Source organism: Festucalex cinctus, chromosome 19, assembly GCF_051991245.1.
Source record: "Festucalex cinctus isolate MCC-2025b chromosome 19, RoL_Fcin_1.0, whole genome shotgun sequence".
Taxonomy (NCBI): Eukaryota; Metazoa; Chordata; class Actinopteri; order Syngnathiformes; family Syngnathidae; genus Festucalex; species Festucalex cinctus.
In genome coordinates, this window is record NC_135429.1 from 8,682,961 (window position 1) to 8,697,173 (window position 14,213).

The 14,213-nt window shown below is 38.3% G+C and overlaps 1 long non-coding RNA gene across 1 annotated transcript in view; it reads left to right on the forward strand.

The window, feature by feature from the left end:
* LOC144007515 (uncharacterized) overlaps positions 1 to 11,032 on the forward strand; it is a 30,814-nt gene extending 19,782 nt beyond the window's left edge. The window contains exon 5 of the long non-coding RNA XR_013280198.1: positions 11,019 to 11,032. This is a non-coding gene — a long non-coding RNA (uncharacterized LOC144007515). The remainder of the gene's footprint in view (positions 1 to 11,018) is intronic.
* The last annotated feature ends 3,181 nt before the right edge of the window (positions 11,033 to 14,213 follow it).

Below are 14,213 nucleotides of genomic sequence, written 5' to 3' on the forward strand. Positions count from 1 at the left end.
TAATATAACATTTGCCTTCTCAAAGCCTTGTATTTGCATTTGACAGAAGTAGATGTATAATTTAAAGGGCAGAGCTGATGTGTGATGCTCGACCCAGCTGTTGCTCACGATGGTCGCCGGTTAGAACCGTGCCTATGATTGCATGAGAGGATTACACTTGGCTATCTGCCGCCGGCTAGTTAATAGCATCGGGCCGAGACAACGCCAAGGCTCCGGCATTCTTATGTAACAGCGGCACATGCACGCTTATTGCTGAAAGCACACAAAATGAAAAGCAGCGCAGCTCGTCTGAAGCCTGTTGGTCTCTTGCTGCTGGACATGGCTGAAGTACTCACATTCTGTACTCTAGTGGCAGTATTAGTACTTGTGTTTTCAAAAAAATCTGGTTAAAGTAGAATATTCCATTTTTATGATGTGGCTGTATGTGTAAGTCTTCTTTTTCCAGGCTCATATTGTGCTCCCCTTTAAAGAGAAGAGCTCAAGCCTTAACCCTTGATGTTTCCTTTTCCATCTATGGAACTTGGGGCACTGAAAGGCGACCCGTCAGGCTTGCCGCTCTGGATTTTTGCTGTCAATTATATGTATTCATAATTTACCTAAACTGTACATACAGGAAAAGCCTACTAGAGCATCTTGGACTTTATTTGGAGTTAATGACCGTTAACTGCAAGTAGAGTGGAGTTAATGACTGCATCCTGCAAGAAGTTAAAGTAAAATAAATGTCAGAAAAATAACTAAGATAAGTGAAAAATCGATACTAAGTTGCCACCATTGGGATCTTAACAATAAGCCTTGTAAAACAATGCCAATTAAACGAACCGTAATGTGGGATCGATGTCCAATAGCGGCATCACTGGGATGTGAGGTCGCCACTGACCTTTGCAGTTATGCTCTCCTAATGCTAATTAACAATAGAACACAAGATTCTCCTGTATCTTTCCAACTTCATGGCATCTCGCTTCCATTAAACTTGTGTGTTTGATCTGCGAATGATATCAAAGGTTCGGCGGTGAACTGTCGATGCGAGCCTCCTTCCGAATCGGAGGTGAGGCGGGAGGAGAAAACAGAAAAATAAAAGCTAAATTAATAATGTGGCCCGGGCTGGCTGCAATGAGGAGCCGAGCTCGTGTAATATTGATGAGCTGTGTGCAGCGGGAATGACTCATCTGGAGCTACAGATCCGCACAACTAGACCTGCTTTCACCCCCCCACCCCCACCCCATAATACCCCCCCACACCCCCCAAAACAACACTTTTTCTAATTAGTGAAATCCCTGTACAACCTATGCTAAGCTAAAAAAAAAAAAAAAGAGCTTATTGGAAATAGCCTAAATGCATCACCATCATCAACTACTACATGCTTGAGCAGATTCAGTAAGACGCTTTTTCGACTGTGCAAAATCTTGAATATGTAAATAGATGACGTTTCAGTGGAACCTCAGGTTAGGGATGCCCTAGTTTTGGTGTGTTTTTTGTTGTTGTACAAATTTGCTCCTGGTTTTCACACAAAAAAAAAGGTAATCTGAAGCATTTCATAAATTGTGTATGAGGGTTCAAAAGACTTCAAGTCATATTCTTACAACGCAAGCATTTATTAACTCATTCACTGCCATTGACGGAAAAAGACGTCAATGTCATTTTTTTTTTTGCTGGCCTGGCAGTGAATGTGTTAACAGCTCCAGGCATTAATCCTTCCGTAACAGCAATGTAACATGTCATGTGAGGTAACAGGGCTGACATGGAATTATCTGATTGGCTGTTGACCAGATAGAGATTCTTGACATCACATAGCTTCTGACATCACATAGCGTCTTATCAGTTGAAACTAGATGCTGATTACATCAGTTCAACACAGATGCTTGACCTCACGGTCATGACCCAAACATACCCCTTGCATGACCCTAGTCACGCCAGTAAGCATAACCCTTGCATGACCCTAGACATGACAATAAGCATAACCCTTGCATGACCCTACTCATGAGAGTAGAGTAAGATTAAGTCATTTCATCAGAATATTTTATACATTTTTGGATTAAATTTGTGACAAAATTCATAATTTAGTAGAAAAATACTTAATACTTAATTTGACAAGAAATAATTTTACAAAATTAAGTGAAAATTAATGAGTCCAATTTTATGGGAATTTATCCCTTTTTAAAAAAAATAAATAATAATTCTTATAAAATTACGATTTAATATTCTAGTGCAGTTTTTCAAACTTTTCTTATATTTTATCTAAACTGTGCATTTATTATTCAGTGCAGTGCCACTCAGAACTAGAGTGGCAACTTTATTATTGCTCTTTTTTAAATTAAGTGCAGAAATAAATAGAAGAATGACCTAACTTTACAATGAACGCTGGTTATAACCTTCGTTTAGTTCCTATTTTAAATAAACTGAAATCTGAGGCAAACCTCAATTTCTGTAAATGCAAGTACACACAAGTCATCATTACGATGTAAATCGCCAAGATATAAACCCCACAGCTGTAAAACTTGAAATTACTCTCACGTAACAACAACAATAATAATAATAATAATCAACAACAAAACAGCAAATCATTAGCAGGATTTTTGAGGTGGATTATGGATCTTGACTGTTGTATAATCGCACCAAATTGCCAGAGCGCTATCTCATCTGAGACCTTCTGAATTCGGCAATGTCCTCCCGGGATGCATCCAAACACACACATCATTTAATTCAGGGTCATCATCGTTTTTCATCGTCTAATTCCAACAATAGGCAGCGCAATGAACCAAAATGTTTTAATATTTGCCCATCCCGGCCTGCACTCAAATAACTTTGAGCCCGTAATGAAACACTATTTCTCAGTTACTGTCCCCGCTTATATGCTCGATCTTAATTCTTGGCATCCGCCAGCTCAATAAAACAATATCCTTATTGGCAGTGAGCGAGCTGCGCCCTTTTACTCTGAGGAAAAGCGATAGTGGAGCCGAGGCAGGATAGACATCAGCAAAAAAACAAAAAAACAAAACAAAAGCAATAACTTTTTAGGTCAGACGGATGTGTCTCGGAATATTTCCCCACTCATGTGTGATGTCCCCCTCATTTGCATAATGCAACATCTCACAATAGTTGTTCATTAGCCCAACTGCTGTGTGCCTCCCTTTAATGAGTTTTCTTCATTTTTGGGCGCGCACGTGCATTTGGGACGGCCGTCTGTTGCCGCGGCGACGCACCGTCTCGCCCATTATCTACAAAGTGCCAGCGCAATTTAGCCCAAGAAAAAAACGGGCTAATGACGAGGGTTCGGCTTTGATTGGATTAGTCTGATTTCTATCGGGCGTTTGGGACGAAAGCTTTTGTCTAAAGAAAAAACAAAAACAACTTCATATTATAGTTCAGTGGTTCTCAAAATGTGGTCCATGAGCTATCGCTTGAGGACTTCAGCACTTTGAAGTTATGTTCTTAACTCATTCGCTCCCGTTTTCACTGAAGCAAACCCCCTTCACTCTCTGCTGTTTTGCTGGATTTTGAGTGATTTTGATTTGATTCATCAGGGGGAAAAAAAAAGAAGTCTATTCAGTTTCATAATTGTTTAAAAATCTGTTTAAAATTGTGGGGAAAAGAGCTTGTTGTAATACGGTTGAGCTCTTACTCTGCTGCCACCTGCTGGCCGTTTTTTGTAATAGCTATCATTGCTTCAACCGTTCAGAGGCTGTATCAAAGCCTTCTGTATGCTCTAGCATAAAAAAACAAACAAACGTATAAATACGTCTATAGGACACTGGTAATATTTAAAATAGAACGTATTTATACGTCTTTGGGAGAAAATGAGTTTTAATAATAAATGAAAAGCATGGAGCAGCTGTACGTGCGGGACTCCTTGTAGGGGGGTCAGCATGGATATCCATTTACAGTCATGGCCACTGCGCGGTAAACAAAACAATTTTTCCCTCTTTCCCCCTAAGTAGATTTTTAGTGACTTTTCTATTTCAAAATGTGCCCCTACATGAAAGCTTACAGACAGCAGCTAGTTTTCTAAAGCAGAGTCAGCCTTGCCAACTTGGCAATCACAAAAATACACAAAAGTGAGTACACTCCTCACATTTCTGTCGATATTGAATTATTTCTTTTCGTAGGGCAACATTCTAAAAATGACACTTTGACACAATGAAAAGTTGTCAATCTACAGCTTATATCGGAGCGTAAATTTGGCGTTCCCCTCAGGACAAGGTTATTTTTAGTCAACGAAAAAAAAAGCCAACCTCAAATTCACAAAACAATTTCGTTAACGAAAATAAAATAAAATGATAAAAAAAAAAAAATGTTTACAAAATTAAAACTAATTCTAGCAAAAATGTAATTCAATTTAGTCTTTGCTGATTAATTTAACGCATGTTGCCTTCAGTGATTTTTTATTTTTTTGGGAAACTGCATTTATTTTATTTATTTATTTATTTATTTATTTATTATCAAACATTTACAATAAACAGAACAGAACATTCCTTGGCATCACATCAAAATATGCATACAAAACCTCAACATCTTGGGGTCATTTAAAAAAAAAAAAAAAACTAACACTGAAACTAACTCAAACTAAACTAAAACTAAGCATTTTTTAAATAACAAACTAATTAAAAAAAACAAAAAACTGAACCACCCGGAAAAAATATTTAAACGTAATAATTAAAATAAATAAATAAATAAATAAAAATTAAATAAAAAGTAACGGAAATAAAAATTCCATAACTATAATAACCCAAATAACTCAGAATACAGCCACTTATAGCTGGCAACAAAAGTGAGTACACCCCAAAATAAAAATGTCCAAATTAATATCTATATTTTTATTTTTTTATACTTTTTTATACTTTTATACTTTTTATACTTTTTTATACTTTTTTATACTATACATCATTTGCCTCTATTAATTTTGCCCTTTCCCTACATAGTCACGATTCCTCTTATCCCTTACGCCCTCAACTCCTGCACCTCACCACTAATTAGTCATAAAAAATGTTTTTACTCATGCTCTTCGGATGCTCTTGAAATGTAGCGTCATCTCCATCATCTTCATATGAACAACAAATGGTGACTAAATGGGCATGTTGTGACTCATGCCTTGTGTATTTATTGGTGTCTCGGCGTATGGGTTGTTCTCCCTTCAGCGCACGCGCGCAATGTGGCTCAGGGCCTCTTTTGTGTTGCGGTGCAGAAAGCTCATTTGGCCCACAAGCTCCTCATCTGCTTCACTTGGCATACTAAAAGGAATCTTTGGCCCAGCATCTTGAAAAAGACACACTTGCATTGTGGGGATGTTGAATCCACAGCATCGCTGTCGATACGAAGCACTTTGCCGCCGCCCCCGCTTCATCGCCGGGAACAGTCCCCCGAGGGCCTGCTTAGCCTTTAGCCGAGGATCACGACTTCCCGCCATCGGTTATCAAATATGGCTTTGAGCAGTGTTTTCCAGACTTTGATCGAACCGAGGCGCTGATTTGACATGAGGACAATAATGTTGAACTCAATTATACATATAATTGTGTCGAACAAGAGTCTGCTAACTTAATGCTAAGATGAAATTCTATAGTTATAGTAACGATAATGAGCTTCAAGCTGAACATTTTTAGAACAGTAGGGAAGAAAATAGCTAAATTAGAGCTTAGATTATATGCAACAGTTGTGGTCCGAATAATAAACATTATGCACTCTATTATGTTATTCTACTCCACGATGTAACCTGCACCAGTAAAAAAGTCCATATTGTTTTAATTATTTAAAGGCACTATTGACAAATTTTTTTGGAAAAACGCAGGCTAGCATTTTATTCTGTCTGTCTGTTATAGATACAGTCGATGAACAATATGCTCAACAAAAATATAAACGCAACATTTTTGTTTTTGCTCCCATTTATATGAGATGGAACTCAAAGATCTAAAACTTCTTCCACATACACAATATCACTATTTCTCTCAAATATTGTTCACAAACCAGTCCAAATCTGTGATGGTGAGTACTTCTCCTTTGCCGAGATAACCCATCCCACCTCACAGGTGCGCCATGCCAAGATGCTGATTAGACACCATGATTAGTGCACAGGTGTGCCTTAGACTGCCCACAATGAAATGATACTCTGAAAGGTGAAGTTTTGTTTTATTGGTGGGGCGTCGGGGGACTTTTATTGTGGGCAGTCTAAGGCACACCTGTGCACCAATCATGGCGTCTAATCAGCATCTTGGTATGGCACACCTGTGAGGTGGCTTGTGAACATTATTTGAGAGAAAATGATGACATTGTGTAAGTGGAAGAAATTTTAGATTGAGTTCATCGCGTGAAAAAAATGGCAGTACATACAAAAGTGTCGCGTTTATATTTTTGTTGTGTACATGAACTGTAACCTGGCAATAGGCAGATGGATATTACATATCCTCTCCACAGTAATTTTGTCGGGAAAAGGAGGGACATTGTGTAAAATAATTCGAGCTGATTGGATGATGCGTCATTCTACACGTTTGTTTTAACCAATCACAGCCACGGGTGAAAATTTCGTCTTCGTTCTTACCAGAGGGGGGGAAAAGCACGAACATCTTACCAGTTAGAAATGCACGAAGCGCCTCTTGCTGTTCAACATTCAACAAGGAAATGGTGAGTAATACTGCGAGAGCAGAATTCATTGCAGCGTCCATTCGTCCATGTTGAATTTGATTGTTAGCTCCGGCGTTGGCGCAGGCTTCCTGGTTTCGTCCCAGTTGCATAACCCGCCCTCAAACACAATGTCGCACTGTGATTGGTCCGAACCACCAGTGATTGGGGAACGGCGGTTATCAGCGGGAGCGGTACAAGATGAATTCTCCGGAGTTTATGAACTCACAAATACCGCGAGAATTCATTTTGCGAGAACAAGGTTACATGAACTGAGTATAACTTTTGGACCACTGAAGATTGAGATTAGATCATTTATAGCTCGCCCAGTATTCTCTCACGGCACAATAATAATATGGTGGTTGGGAATCACTGACTTTGAAGAAATGAGAACATCTGAACATATTACCTGAGAATATCAACCGTCTATGTCTCTCAGGACTACGCAAGGGCACCTACAATTCCGCACGTGAGGCCCAGATTCCAATTGGATATCAGCAACGGGGAATATGTTAATGAATTCATATGCATTGTCCCAATTAGCCTCTCTTGCCTTTGAGTAATTATCATCACCTCGCACGGTATGCGTTGAAACTGGGAGCAGCCCGTCGCAACCCAAAGGATTGTGGGAGTTATTTTTAAGCCGGGGGAGGTCAAGCGCACCGCGTGCTCGTTAATTAGCTTGAATTCGTTTGTGTTGGAAAATGTGATGTGACAGATGAGCGGTTGGGTATCTTAATTCCTTCGATCTGGCCTGCAGGGGTGCGGGGCGAGGGGGAGGAGGGGGAGGAGGGGTCCGTGTTGTTAAGAAAGCAGAACGCAGTTTGTCTCAGACGCCTGATTATTGTAATCTGCTTATGTTGTCACTGTTAACTGCGGTTAATAAGGCAGCCTCCAAGACCGTATTCATATCATAATTGGTGTCAACAATTGTTGATGAATCATTAAAACCACCCAGTAGCCCGTTTAAAAGTACAAATATTTGCTTTTAATGATGTGCAATTGGGACGCGACTATCAGATATGATGTCACATGGACTTATCGGGTATTGGTTGGCCGATTAAATGATCCATCTGGTGGTCAACAATGGGGTGCAGAGGGTCCAAGGAAAGATGCTGACGTGGCGAACGGGGTGATTGCGATGGCGGAAGGGAAACCGTCCGGATGAGTCAAAGCAAACGTGACAGAAGAGAGTCAGGGTAGGAACGTCGGGAATGGCTGAGTGGCCTTTGGCATCTCGCACGCTTTAATTAAACAAGACTGGCTGAAGCAAGAGGAGGGGAAAGGGGAAGAGGCTGTTGCTATGGCGACCATGTTTGGGGAGATAGTGAGCGCTGATGGCTTGAACGGGGCGACAGCAGTATCATATTTTTACTTATTTGTAAGAAATAGATTGTAAAATACTAAAATATGAAAGAAACTGAATGAATCTATCGCAGGGGTGTCAAACTCATGTTAGCTCAGAGGCCACACGGAGGAAAATATATTACCAAGTGGGCCGCATCGGGAAAATAACGTTATATAACTTAAAAATGATTGCTGTCATTCATACGCAGATTTTTGATATTTGTGGGCCATCCCTAAATTACGTGTGAAAATCAGCCTGTTGCAACATGGCCCTGGTTGATCTCTTATACTCTGCTACCACCTGCTGGCCGTTTTGGTAATAACTACCATTGCTTGAAGCATTCTCTTCAGTTCAGAGGCTGCATCAAAGCCTCCTATATGCTCTAGCATAAAAAAAAAAAAACACATAAAAACATATAAATACATCTTTGGGAGCATAGTAATACTTAACATAGAACATATTTATACGTTTTGGGGAGCAAATGACGAGTTAATGACGTTATAATCCTTGTCATAGCTATTTGTGTTACCAGTAAGTGAATTTATGTCGTATTTGACACGTTTATATCGGTCTATGATTAAAAAAATAATAAAATAAAATAAAAAATTATAATAATAATAATTAAACAAACCTTAACTTTTAATTTGTGTGTAAAATAATGACAAACAGGAAGATTCCCCCGTGCATGTTGCATTGGTCTGATTTGTGAAATCACAAATTTAGATGTTTTAATTTTTTTAATTTTTTTTTTAAACTTTACAAAATCATCTCATGGGCTGGATTAAACCCCATTGCGGGATGATCCGGCCCGCGCGCCGTATGTTTGACACTAATGATCTATCAATCAATCAATCAACTTTATTTATATAGCACCTTTCATACATTTAAAATGCAACTCAAAGTGCTGGACATCCATAATGCAATAAAATAAAAGAAAGAAAAAGCCCCCCCATCCCCATGATCGTACCCACAGACACACCCAAAACCCAACAAACACATGAAAACCACAACATGGCGGGGCACAGATGTACCCTGTAAGGAAAGGCACCCAGGAGGAGTTCATCCACAGTGAGATGGATGAAGACCAAGCATCCCTCTCACTGTGGAGGCTCCCCCATGAGAAAACACTGGAGCTAAAAATTTTATAACTACCAAATAAAAACATTTAAACACTAAAAGAAAACGGTTAAACACGATAGAAAAAATAAATAAATAAAAACAAAGCTACAAGACAATATAGATTAAAAGTTAAATAAATAAAAGGGGATAAAAAAGTAAAAATAATAATAAGTAAAATAAAATAAAATAAAATAAAAATAAAAAAGGTCAATCAAATGCCAAACTAAAAAAGTAAGTCTTAAGCCTCCTCTTAAAAACATAAATATTCTCTGCAGACCTGATGCTCTCTGGCATGCCATTCCATAGGTGAGGACCATAGTGGCTAAAGGCAGCTTCACCATGTGTCTTGGTCCTCACCTTTGGAATAGTTAAAAGGCCGCTGCCAGAAGACCTCAGAGGCCGCGAGGGGTAATAGGGTAAAAGCAAGTCAGATAAATAAGATGGGCCAAGACCGTTAAGACATTTAAAAACTAATAAAAGCACCTTAAAATCAATCCTGAAACGCACGGGGAGCCAATGCAGCGATTTTAAAACTGGTGTAATGTGCTCCCGCCCTCCGGTCCCCGTCAGCACACGTGCAGCTGAGTTCTGAAGGAGCTGTAGGACTGAAATATTCTTTTTGGGAAGACCAGAGAGCAGGGAATTACAATAATCTAAACGACAAGAAATAAAAGCATGCATCAGCACCTCCGTGTTGGCCTGTGAGAGAAACGGCAGTTTATATATATATATAGGCAGTTTATACATATTATACATATATATATATATATATATATATATATATATATATATATATATATATATATATTTAAATAGCCTTTTCAATGTGTAATTAGATTGGTGTGACTATTAAATAATTGAACAATATAGAATTTACAGCAATTATTTTGTCGACCACTGTTGAAAATGATATCGTATATTTAGTTGACGTAAAGCTGACCCCAATAGCACCCCTCCCCCCAAAGAAAAGAAACTTGGCTGGTGGCAAGCAGCAGCTCATCACTCACACAGGATGGGGGTGATTACTTGGCTACGTATTGTGACTCCTGTATCTAAATATAGCCTTGGCGGTTGCGCCGGGAGGAAGGAGGGAAAGGGGCCTTGACAAAGTCGAGCGGCCGTCATTGATTCGACAGCAAGGTCGAGACAGCTGATTAACATTTATGCTGTGGATACACGACCGGTGTACAAGCTGGCGTGCAACATTAATTCAGTGGGGATGATAAGCGAAGAAAAAAAAATGGCAAAACGGCCTGTTTGCACTTTGTTTACATCGTGTAGTACGAATGGTGGCTTGTTTTTTCAGTTAAGGTACAAAAATTGCCCGTTTGTCATTCAGCAATTTGCATTAGTCAGGAAAAAAAAACACCGTAAAATTTACATTGATCGAATAATTGATTTGCACAGCCAATTGGGGTAACCCTCACTTTGCGCCCCCAGCTCAGCGTCACACTGATTCCAAGTCGAACCAGGGCATCGTTATTTGTTATTCCTGGAAGAGTTAAATAGCGAATAACAAACACTGCCACAGCTCGATGGCCGCTAATGATGCAGTAATGTGAGCTTCTAGCATAGTCGAGGATGCCCCTTCGCTCCGTCCGAAAGGCTATTAAGAGCACCGCCACAGTGTCAACATATGGTTTAAGTTGAAAAAAATGGGAAGACTTAGACAGAGAGGCGATGCCCAGCAGCACTCGCTAGCTTGCGTTAATTGGATATGGATGAGTACCAATGTACGGGGAAGAAGAGCTCTTTGCATAAATATAAGTCCGCTGGGAGGATGTGTGAGGGGATGACTCAAAACGATGCCGAGCCAAGAAAGGCTATTTAACACCCAAGAGTAAAAATCAACAAAACCTCTGCCAAGGCGCAACAATCCCAAATGTCTTCTCACGTGACAGGCAAGACTATTCCATTGACTCCAGTCCAACAGGTGGCAGTAAAGGTAAAAAAAAAAAAAAAAAGAGCAGGAAACAGTTCAAGCAAGTATTCCAACTTATGGATTTGTTGGAAATTCATTGCCTCACTTGGCCCCCAATGCAGGCAGACTGTAACATAAAACCGTTTATGAGCAGTGTGGTTTTTTTTTTCATGTCTCATATTTAAAATAAATTCCTTTGTTCATGCTTTTGTTACTGAATTTATTTTAATCACTTTTTCTTTTCATTATTTGCTGTTGTATTCGGGTATTTTTTTGTAAATTAAATTTGTTTTCCAAGTTTTTATGGTCAAAAACCAACCTTATAGTGAAATGTTTTTTATTCAAAATAAATTGCTTGCTCTGATCGTTCCATTTACATTTTTTTAATTGAAAATTGTCAAATGTAAAATACATTTTCAAATGTTTACAGTTAAACTAAATCCCTTCATTGGCATCTTTTCGGTTAAAAAAAAATACCTGTCATTTTAATAAAAAAAAAAAAAGAAATAATACAAAAAGGTTCATTACATTACATTATTTAAATTACTTTTTATGGTTGGTATAACACAGCTGGTATTTAACTTAAAATGTGGTAAATTTATTTAATTAAATTAATTTCTAATTACATTTATTTATTTATTTATTTAACTAATAATTGATCCATACTTTATAAAATATTTTTTGTCCATATTTTTATCATTGCACACATACCTTTATCGACACTAATTAACATACACAATAATTTGTGTATGTTAATATTTGAAAAAAATTCCTGTATCATTGAACAGGAGAAAAGGGAAAATGTAAATTTAAAATCGAATTGATTATGGACTTTGAAGAGGTGAATGGGCATCTGAAAATCTTAAGTTTTCATTCTGTGTCTATCTCTAACATTTCCCTCTCTTCTATTCTTTCATTCTTTTTGCCTTCCATTGCGTCCTTCACTTCTTTGGGGCTTCCTGCTTGGCAACACCTTCGACTGACTGTCGGGGTTGCACATGTGACACATCTGTTCTGACCTGTTTTGTATGTGGAAATTGCCTCGCAGGCGCTTGTGAACATCTAAAGTAAATCACAAATGCTCTTCTAGCAGTGTGTCCTTGCTCTTATCGTCCTTCCTGCTTCCCTCATTGCCACTTCAGATGATATCTCGCCGCTCTCATGACACTTTTTCACTGTTGGCTACATTTGCCGCCACCTTTTTTCTCCCGACCTGGCTCAGGTATCCATGGAAACACAAGACTTAGTGTGTTGCTGGTGAAAATGGATTTCCTAATGGGCAGTCCTGCCATTATCTACCTGCTGAATTTGGAGCTTTTCAGACAGCTATTCAAAAAGGGATCGCGTTGTTGGTTCGCATTAACATAATCAGAACTTTATCAGACAGCACACGTCTGCAAAAACACACTTTTCAAACTTCTGCTAGATGCTAATAAGACTAAAAAGATTTTCTGCCCAGATAATGACAACCAACTTTCATCTTTTGAAATCTTGAATGTTTACATAGTGCAATATCTGTACAATACATAGTTAAAGCGTTAACAAATTAATTAACCACAAAAAAGTATCACATTAATCATGTATTAACGCAGATTAAATACACTATTAATTTTGACCGCAGATGATTCTTTAGCTGATAGCTAAAGGATCTACGTTAAGCTACGTTAAAGATGGCACATGTGTTTGAGCAATAAACATAACCATATATATATATATATATATATATATATATTTATATGGCACCGAAATGTATGCAAGTCTTCAGGCGAAGAAGACACATGAGCTTATTATATTTAGATTTATTATTATTATCGCTATTATTATTTTACTTATATTTTTGTATATATAAATGTATATAAATGTATAAATTTATTTATGTATTTATATTTATTTATATTATTATATGATTTTTAAAATAATTTTATTACTTATTTATTTATTATTATTATTTTTATTATTGATATTTATTTAATTTATATTGATTTATTATAATAAGAATTATTGTTATCTGATTAGCTTTATCATAGATTATCGTGGATTTATTATATGAGCGATATATTGATAATCGCGGTATCGTCATATCGTGAGATAATCGTTATTGTGAGCCTTGTATCGCATATCGTATCGTGAAGTAGCCAGAGGTTCCCACCCCTAATATAAATATATATATATATATATATATATATATATATATATATATATATATATATATATATATATATATATATATATATATATATATATTCTAATTATACTATTACTACTGCTACACTCACACAAAATGGCATTTTTGTTTTCAACAAAATCCTTTTGAAAATGGATTGTTGCTGCTGCTGTTTTGATGCAGCCTAATGTGCTTATGAATGGCATCTTTATGGGCTCATTTCTGATTTGCCCACCATCTGTCTGTCGTTTCCTCTTACTTCAGCCGTATGTCGTCTTGTTTCCTGGAGCTATTCAAGGTTGCCTATACATCTCCGTCCATCTATCATAAGCATAAGCCAAACCTGATGAGCGTCACCCACCGTTTTATGTGTTTGTGCCACTCAAGTGAGTGGCCGTCACAGTTCAGTTGCTTCGCATTGCCTGTTGTATCTGGTGGTGTCCCACAGTTGAGGCATGCCGGGATAACATCCCCCAGGCACCTTTCCGGGCATAATGAAGCACAAAGCGGTCGTCCTTTGCTTCATGATCCCTTCGAGCTGATGGATATTGTCTGTTGATGCGTACGCTTGGCAAGGCCGCCCCGCATGTGTGTCATTAGAGGAGCTCTCTCTTTTTGCAAAGATAGCCAGCTGGCTCCACGCCATCCAGGCACATTTATCTTTCTCGCCTGCTTTTTAGCACTAAGGCGCTAGGTAGACGACCGCCGGGCGCTTTCTGGCTTTTATCGGCTGAATTCTGCTGGTGGATCAATTACAGCCGGGAATATTATGAACACATATATCACAGGCGGAGCTCAATGGAGGAGCGGGCTGTGTGTCTGTTGTGAAAAGATAAGGGGAACACAATGAGGATGACTAAAAAGTCAACCTGCTTTCATGCTAAATAATTAATATAGTCTGGGATGGAGGCCTCCAGCTTCTGTCGATCGTTTGCATTGCAGTGCTGCCACCCTATGGTGGATGGTGGTAGTGATGACGCTATTGTGCCTTTTTTTTTTTTTCTTCTCAGAGGGGTTTCAGGTTTTAATTACGTACATTTTACACAAGTGTTTTG